This window comes from Schistocerca gregaria, unplaced genomic scaffold (assembly GCF_023897955.1).
Source record: "Schistocerca gregaria isolate iqSchGreg1 unplaced genomic scaffold, iqSchGreg1.2 ptg000327l, whole genome shotgun sequence".
In the NCBI taxonomy this organism is placed as follows: domain Eukaryota; kingdom Metazoa; phylum Arthropoda; class Insecta; order Orthoptera; family Acrididae; genus Schistocerca; species Schistocerca gregaria.
The window spans coordinates 2,933,313-2,942,790 of NW_026061797.1; positions in this window are offsets into that span (position 1 = coordinate 2,933,313).

Below are 9,478 nucleotides of genomic sequence, written 5' to 3' on the forward strand. Positions count from 1 at the left end.
AGTACAACCGTTTAAGAGAGAAGAGCGGCCAATGTGACGATCTGGCTTTAAGTCGATTCGATAACAAATGACGAAATAGGACGGATTTCTCAGGTTTTTACTACATATGAACACTTTGACATTCTCCCGTGCAACTCGGCTGCTAGTCCTCCTTTCATGCAGAATCTTAAGGTCATAGCTCATGTCCAAGGCACCAAAGCCAGCTAAAAATTCAATATTCAATACCTAAAACATGAATTGTACTACTTCTTACTGGCTATTACTTCAACTTAGAAGCTTCATCTGTGTTCTACTATGGTGCTTGTAGTGTCTCAGCATACCGCAGCAGGCGACATAGCTTTGCAGACGATAAGTACAACCGTTTCAGAGAGAAGAGCGGCCAATGTGACGATCTGGCTTTAAGTCGATTCTATAACAAATGACGAAAACGGACGGATTTCTCAGGTTTTTACTACATATGAAGACTTTTCACATTCTCCCGTGCAACTCGGCTGCTAGTCCTCCTTTCATGCAGAATCTTAAGGTCCTAGCTCATGTCCAAGGCACCAAAGCCAGCTAAAAAGTCAATAATCGATACCGAAACTTGAATTGGATTACATCTTACTGGCTATTACATCAACTTAGATGCTTCATCTGTTTCCTACTATGGTGCTTTTAGTGTCTCCACATACCGCAGCACGCAACATAGCTTTGCAGACGATAAGTACAACCGTTTCAGAGAGAAGGGCGGCCAATGTGACGATCTGGCTTTACGTCGATTCGATAACAAATGACGAAATAGGACGGATTTCTCAGGTTTTTACTACATATGAACACTTTGACATTCTCCCGTGCAACTCGGCTGCTAGTCCTCCTTTCATGCAGAATCTTAAGGTCCTAGCTCATGTCCAAGGCACCAAAGCCAGCTAAAAAGTCAATAATCGATACCTATAACTTGAATTGTACTACTTCTTACCTGCTATTACATGAACTTAGAGGCTTCATCTGTGTTCTACTATGGTGATTTTAGTGTCTCCGCATACAGCAGCACGCGACATAGCTTTGCAGACGATAAGTACAACCGTTTCAGAGAGAAGAGCGGCCAATATGACGATCTGGCTTTATGTCGATTCGATAACAAATGACGAAAACGGACGGATTTCTCAGGTTTTTACTACATATGAACACTTTTCACATTCTCCCGTGCAACTCGATTGCTAGTCCTCCTTTCATGCAGAATATTAAGGTCCTAGCTCATGTCCAAGGCACCAAAGCCAGCTAAAAAGTCAATAATCGATACCTAAAACTTGAATGCTACTACTTCTTACTGGCTATTACATCAACTTAGAAGCTTCATCTGTGTTCTACTATGGTGCTTTTAGTGTCTCCACATACCGCAGCACGCGACATAGCTTTGCAGGCGATAAGTACAACCGTTGCAGAGAGAAGAGCGGCCAATGTGTCGATCTGGCTTTAAGTCGATTCGATAACAAATGACGAAAACGGACGGATTTCTTAGGTTTTTACTACATATGAACATTTTTCACATTCTCCCGTGCAACTCGGCTGCTAGTCCTCCTTTCATGCAAAATGTTAAGGTCCTAGCTCATGTCCAAGGCACCAAAGCCAGCTAAAAAGTCAATAATCGATACCTAAAAACTTGAATTGTACTACTTCTTACTGGCTATTACATCAACTTAGAAGCTTCATCTGTGGTCTACTGTGGTGCTTTTCCTGTTTCCGCCTACGGCAACACGCGACATAGCTTTGCAGACGATAAGTACAAGCGTTTCCGAGAGCAGAACGGCCAATGTGACGATCTGGCTTTAAGTCGATTTGATAACAAATGACGAAAATGGACGGATTTCTCTGGTTTTTACTACATATGAACACTTTTCACATTCTCCCGTGCAACTCGGCTGCTAGTCCTCCTTCATGCAGAATCTTAAAGTCCTAGCTCATGTCCAAGGCACCAAAGCCAGCTAAAAAGTCAATAATCGATACCTAAAACTAGAATTGTACTACTTCTTACTGGCTATTACATCAACTTAGAAGCATCATGTGTGTTCTACTACGGTGGTTTTAGTTTCTCCGCATACCGCAGCACGCGACATAGTTTTGCAGACGATAAGTACAACCGTTTAAGAGAGAAGAGCGGCCAATGTGACGATCTGGCTTTAAGTCGATTCGATAACAAATGACGAAATAGGACGGATTTCTCAGGTTTTTACTACATATGAACACTTTGACATTCTCCCGTGCAACTCGGCTGCTAGTCCTCCTTTCATGCAGAATCTTAAGGTCCTAGCTCATGTCCAAGGCACCAAAGCCAGCTAAAAAGTCAATAATCGATACCTATAACTTGAATTGTACTACTTCTTACCTGCTATTACATGAACTTAGAGGCTTCATCTGTGTTCTACTATGGTGATTTTAGTGTCTCCGCATACAGCAGAACGCGACATAGCTTTGCAGACGATAAGTACAACCGTTTCAGAGAGAAGAGCGGCCAATATGACGATCTGGCTTTATGTCGATTCGATAACAAATGACGAAAACGGACGGATTTCTCAGGTTTTTACTACATATGAACACTTTTCACATTCTCCCGTGCAACTCGATTGCTAGTCCTCCTTTCATGCAGAATATTAAGGTCCTAGCTCATGTCCAAGGCACCAAAGCCAGCTAAAAAGTCAATAATCGATACCTAAAACTTGAATGCTACTACTTCTTACTGGCTATTACATCAACTTAGAAGCTTCATCTGTGTTCTACTATGGTGCTTTTAGTGTCTCCACATACCGCAGCACGCGACATAGCTTTGCAGGCGATAAGTACAACCGTTGCAGAGAGAAGAGCGGCCAATGTGTCGATCTGGCTTTAAGTCGATTCGATAACAAATGACGAAAACGGACGGATTTCTTAGGTTTTTACTACATATGAACATTTTTCACATTCTCCCGTGCAACTCGGCTGCTAGTCCTCCTTTCATGCAAAATGTTAAGGTCCTAGCTCATGTCCAAGGCACCAAAGCCAGCTAAAAAGTCAATAATCGATACCTAAAAACTTGAATTGTACTACTTCTTACTGGCTATTACATCAACTTAGAAGCTTCATCTGTGGTCTACTGTGGTGCTTTTAGTGTCTCCGCATACCGCAGCACGCGACATAGCTTTGAAGACGATAAGTACAACCGTTTCCGAGAGCAGAGCGGGCAATGTGACGATCTGGCTTTAAGTCGATTCGATAACAAATGACGAAAACGGACGGATTTCTCAGGTTTTTACTACATATGAACACTTTTCACATTCTCCCCTGCAACACAGCTGCCAGTCCTCCTTTCATGCAGAATCATAAGGTCCTAGCTCATGCCCAAGGCACCAAAGCCAGCTAAAAAGTCAATAATCGATACCTAAAACTAGAATTGTACTACTTCTTACTGGCTATTACATCAACTTAGAAGCTTCATCTGTGTTCTACTATGATGCTTTTCCTGTTTCCGCCTACGGCAACACGCGACATAGCTTTGCAGACGATAAGTACAAGCGTTTCCGAGAGCAGAACGGCCAATGTGACGATCTGGCTTTAAGTCGATTTGATAACAAATGACGAAAATGGACGGATTTCTCTGGTTTTTACTACATATGAACACTTTTCACATTCTCCCCTGCAACTCGGCTGCTAGTCCTCCTTCATGCAGAATCTTAAAGTCCTAGCTCATGTCCAAGGCTCCAAAGCCAGCTAAAAAGTCAATAATCGATACCTAAAACTAGAATTGTACTACTTCTTACTGGCTATTACATCAACTTAGAAGCTTCATGTGTGTTCTACTACGGTGGTTTTAGTTTCTCCGCATACCGCAGCACGCGACATAGTTTTGCAGACGATAAGTACAACCGTTTAAGAGAGAAGAGCGGCCAATGTGACGATCTGGCTTTAAGTCGATTCTATAACAAATGACGAAAACGGACGGATGTCTCAGGTTTTTACAGCATATGAACACTTTTCACATTCTCCCGTGCAACTCGGCTGCTAGTCCTCCTTTCATGCAGAATCTTAAGGTCCTAGCTCATGTCCAAGGCACCAAAGCCAGCTAAAAAGTCAATAATCGATACCGAAACTTGAATTGGATTACATCTTACTGGCTATTACATCAACTTAGATGCTTCATCTGTTTCCTACTATGGTGCTTTTAGTGTCTCCACATACCGCAGCACGCAAAATAGCTTTGCAGACGATAAGTACAACCGTTTCAGAGAGAAGGGCGGCCAATGTGACGATCTGGCTTTACGTCGATTCGATAACAAATGACGAAATAGGACGGATTTCTCAGGTTTTTACTACATATGAACACTTTGACATTCTCCCGTGCAACTCGGCTGCTAGTCCTCCTTTCATGCAGAATCTTAAGGTCCTAGCTCATGTCCAAGGCACCAAAGCCAGCTAAAAAGTCAATAATCGATACCTATAACTTGAATTGTACTACTTCTTACCTGCTATTACATGAACTTAGAGGCTTCATCTGTGTTCTACTATGGTGATTTTAGTGTCTCCGCATACAGCAGCACGCGACATAGCTTTGCAGACGATAAGTACAACCGTTTCAGAGAGAAGAGCGGCCAATGTGTCGATCTGGCTTTAAGTCGATTCGATAACAAATGACGAAAACGGACGGATTTCTTAGGTTTTTACTACATATGAACACTTTTCACATTCTCCCGTGCAACTCGGCTGCTAGTCCTCCTTTCATGCAAAATGTTAAGGTCCTAGCTCATGTCCAAGGCACCAAAGCCAGCTAAAAAGTCAATAATCGATACCTAAAAACTTGAATTGTACTACTTCTTACTGGCTATTACATCAACTTAGAAGCTTCATCTGTGGTCTACTGTGGTGCTTTTAGTGTCTCCGCATACCGCAGCACGCGACATAGCTTTGAAGACGATAAGTACAACCGTTTCCGAGAGCAGAGCGGGCAATGTGACGATCTGGCTTTAAGTCGATTCGATAACAAATGACGAAAACGGACGGATTTCTCAGGTTTTTACTACATATGAACACTTTTCACATTCTCCCCTGCAACTCAGCTGCCAGTCCTCCTTTCATGCAGAATCATAAGGTCCTAGCTCATGTCCAAGGCACCAAAGCCAGCTAAAAAGTCAATAATCGATACCTAAAACTAGAATTGTACTACTTCTTACTGGCTATTACATCAACTTAGAAGCTTCATCTATGTTCTACTATGATGCTTTTCCTGTTTCCGCCTACGGCAACACGCGACATAGCTTTGCAGACGATAAGTACAAGCGTTTCCGAGAGCAGAACGGCCAATGTGACGATCTGGCTTTAAGTCGATTTGATAACAAATGACGAAAACGGACGGATTTCTCTGGTTTTTACTACATATGAACACTTTTCACATTCTCCCCTGCAACTCGGCTGCTAGTCCTCCTTTCATGCAGAATCTTAAAGTCCTAGCTCATGTCCAAGGCACCAAAGCCAGCTAAAAAGTCAATAATCGATACCTAAAACTAGAATTGTACTACTTCTTACTGGCTATTACATCAACTTAGAAGCTTCATGTGTGTTCTACTACGGTGGTTTTAGTTTCTCCGCATACCGCAGCACGCGACATAGTTTTGCAGACGATAAGTACAACCGTTTAAGAGAGAAGAGCGGCCAATGTGACGATCTGGCTTTAAGTCGATTCGATAACAAATGACGAAAACGGACGGATGTCTCAGGTTTTTACTACATATGAACACTTTTCACATTCTCCCGTGCAACTCGGCTGCTAGTCCTCCTTTCATGCAGAATCTTAAGGTCCTAGCTCATGTCCAAGGCACCAAAGCCAGCTAGAAGGTCAATATTCAGTACCTACAACTCGAATTGTACTACCTCTTACTGGCTAGTACATCAACTTAGAAGCTTCATCTGTGTTCTACTATGGTGCTTGTAGTGTCTCAGCATACCGCAGCACGCGACATAGCTTTGCAGACGATAAGTACAACCGTTTCAGAGAGAAGAGCGGCCAATGTGACGATCTGGCTTTAAGTCGATTCGATAACAAATGACGAAAACGGACGGATTTCTCAGGTTTTTACTACATATGAACACTTTTCACATTCTCCCGTGCAACACAGCTGCCAGTCCTCCTTTCATGCAGAGTCATAAGGTCCTAGCTCATGTCCAAGGCACCAAAGCCAGCTAAAAAGTCAATAATCGATACCTAAAACTAGAATTGTACTACTTCTTACTGGCTATTACATCAACTTAGAAGCTTCATCTGTGTTCTACTATGATGCTTTTCCTGTTTCCGCCTACGGCAACACGCGACATAGCTTTGCAGACGATAAGTACAAGCGTTTCCGAGAGCAGAACGGCCAATGTGACGATCTGGCTTTAAGTCGATTTGATAACAAATGACGAAAACGGACGGATTTCTCTGGTTTTTACTACATATGAACACTTTTCACATTCTCCCCTGCAACTCGGCTGCTAGTCCTCCTTTCATGCAGAATCTTAAAGTCCTAGCTCATGTCCAAGGCACCAAAGCCAGCTAAAAAGTCAATAATCGATACCTAAAACTAGAATTGTACTACTTCTTACTGGCTATTACATCAACTTAGAAGCTTCATGTGTGTTCTACTACGGTGGTTTTAGTTTCTCCGCATACCGCAGCACGCGACATAGCTTTGCAGACGATAAGTACAACCGTTTCAGAGAGAAGAGCGGCCAATGTGACGATCTGGCTTTAAGTCGATTCGATAACAAATGACGAAAACAGACGTATTTCTCAGGTTTTTACTACATTTGAACACTTTTCACATTCTCTCATGGAACTCGGCTGCTAGTCCTCCTTTCATGCAGAATATTAACGTCCTAGCTCATGTCCAAGGCACCAAAGCCATCTAAAAATTCAATATTCAATACCTAAAACATGAATTGTACTACTTCTTACTCTCTATTACTTCAACTTAGAAGCTTCATCTGTGTTCTACTGTGGTGCTTGTAGTGTCTCAGCATACCGCAGCAGGCGACATAGCTTTGCAGACGATAAGTACAACCGTTTCAGAGAGAAGAGCGGCCAATGTGACGATCTGGCTTTAAGTCGATTCTATAACAAATGACGAAAACGGACGGATGTCTCAGGTTTTTACAGCATATGAACACTTTTCACATTCTCCCGTGCAACTCGGCTGCTAGTCCTCCTTTCATGCAGAATCTTAAGGTCCTAGCTCATGTCCGAGGCACCAAAGCCAGCTAAAAAGTCAATAATCGATACCGAAACTTGAATTGGATTACATCTTACTGGCTATTACATCAACTTAGATGCTTCATCTGTTTCCTACTATGGTGCTTTTAGTGTCTCCACATACCGCAGCACGCAACATAGCTTTGCAGACGATAAGTACAACCGTTTCAGAGAGAAGGGCGGCCAATGTGACGATCTGGCTTTACGTCGATTCGATAACAAATGACGAAATAGGACGGATTTCTCAGGTTTTTACTACATATGAACACTTTGACATTCTCCCGTGCAACTCGGCTGCTAGTCCTCCTTTCATGCAGAATCTTAAGGTCCTAGCTCATGTCCAAGGCACCAAAGCCAGCTAAAAAGTCAATAATCGATACCTATAACTTGAATTGTACTACTTCTTACCTGCTATTACATGAACTTAGAGGCTTCATCTGTGTTCTACTATGGTGATTTTAGTGTCTCCGCATACAGCAGCACGCGACATAGCTTTGCAGACGATAAGTACAACCGTTTCAGAGAGAAGAGCGGCCAATGTGTCGATCTGGCTTTAAGTCGATTCGATAACAAATGACGAAAACGGACGGATTTCTCAGGTTTTTACTACATATGAACACTTTTCACATTCTCCCCTGCAACACAGCTGCCAGTCCTCTTTCATGCAGAATCATAAGGTCCTAGCTCATGTCCAAGGCACCAAAGCCAGCTAAAAAGTCAATAATCGATACCTAAAACTAGAATTGTACTACTTCTTACTGGCTATTACATCAACTTAGAAGCTTCATCTGTGTTCTACTATGATGCTTTTCCTGTTTCCGCCTACGGCAACACGCGACATAGCTTTGCAGACGATAAGTACAAGCGTTTCCGAGAGCAGAACGGCCAATGTGACGATCTGGCTTTAAGTCGATTTGATAACAAATGACGAAAACGGACGGATTTCTCTGGTTTTTACTACATATGAACACTTTTCACATTCTCCCCTGCAACTCGGCTGCTAGTCCTCCTTTCATGCAGAATCTTAAAGTCCTTGCTCATGTCCAAGGCACCAAAGCCAGCTAAAAAGTCAATAATCGATACCTAAAACTAGAATTGTACTACTTCTTACTGGCTATTACATCAACTTAGAAGCTTCATGTGTGTTCTACTACGGTGGTTTTAGTTTCTCCGCATACCGCAGCACGCGACATAGTTTTGCAGACGATAAGTACAACCGTTTAAGAGAGAAGAGCGGCCAATGTGACGATCTGGCTTTAAGTCGATTCGATAACAAATGACGAAAACGGACGGATGTCTCAGGTTTTTACTACATATGAACACTTTTCACATTCTCCCGTGCAACTCGGCTGCTAGTCCTCCTTTCATGCAGAATCTTAAGGTCCTAGCTCATGTCCAAGGCACCAAAGCCAGCTAGAAGGTCAATATTCAGTACCTAAAACTCGAATTGTACTACCTCTTACTGGCTAGTACATCAACTTAGAAGCTTCATCTGTGTTCTACTATGGTGCTTGTAGTGTCTCAGCATACCGCAGCACGCGACATAGCTTTGCAGACGATAAGTACAACCGTTTCAGAGAGAAGAGCGGCCAATGTGACGATCTGGCTTTAAGTCGATTCGATAACAAATGACGAAAACAGACGTATTTCTCAGGTTTTTACTACATTTGAACACTTTTCACATTCTCTCATGGAACTCGGCTGCTAGTCCTCCTTTCATGCAGAATATTAAGGTCCTAGCTCATGTCCAAGGCACCAAAGCCAGCTAAAAATTAAATATTCAATACCTAAAACATGAATTGTACTACTTCTTACTCTCTATTACTTCAACTTAGAAGCTTCATCTGTGTTCTACTATGGTGCTTGTAGTGTCTCAGCATACCGCAGCAGGCGACATAGCTTTGCAGACGATAAGTACAACCGTTTCAGAGAGAAGAGCGGCCAATGTGACGATCTGGCTTTAAGTCGATTCTATAACAAATGACGAAAACGGACGGATGTCTCAGGTTTTTACAGCATATGAACACTTTTCACATTCTCCCGTGCAACTCGGCTGCTAGTCCTCCTTTCATGCAGAATCTTAAGGTCCTAGCTCATGTCCAAGGCACAAAAGCCAGCTAAAAAGTCAATAATCGATACCTAAAACTAGAATTGTACTACTTCTTACTGGCTATTACATCAACTTAGAAGCTTCATGTGTGTTCTACTACGGTGGTTTTAGTTTCTCCGCATACCGCAGCACGCGAC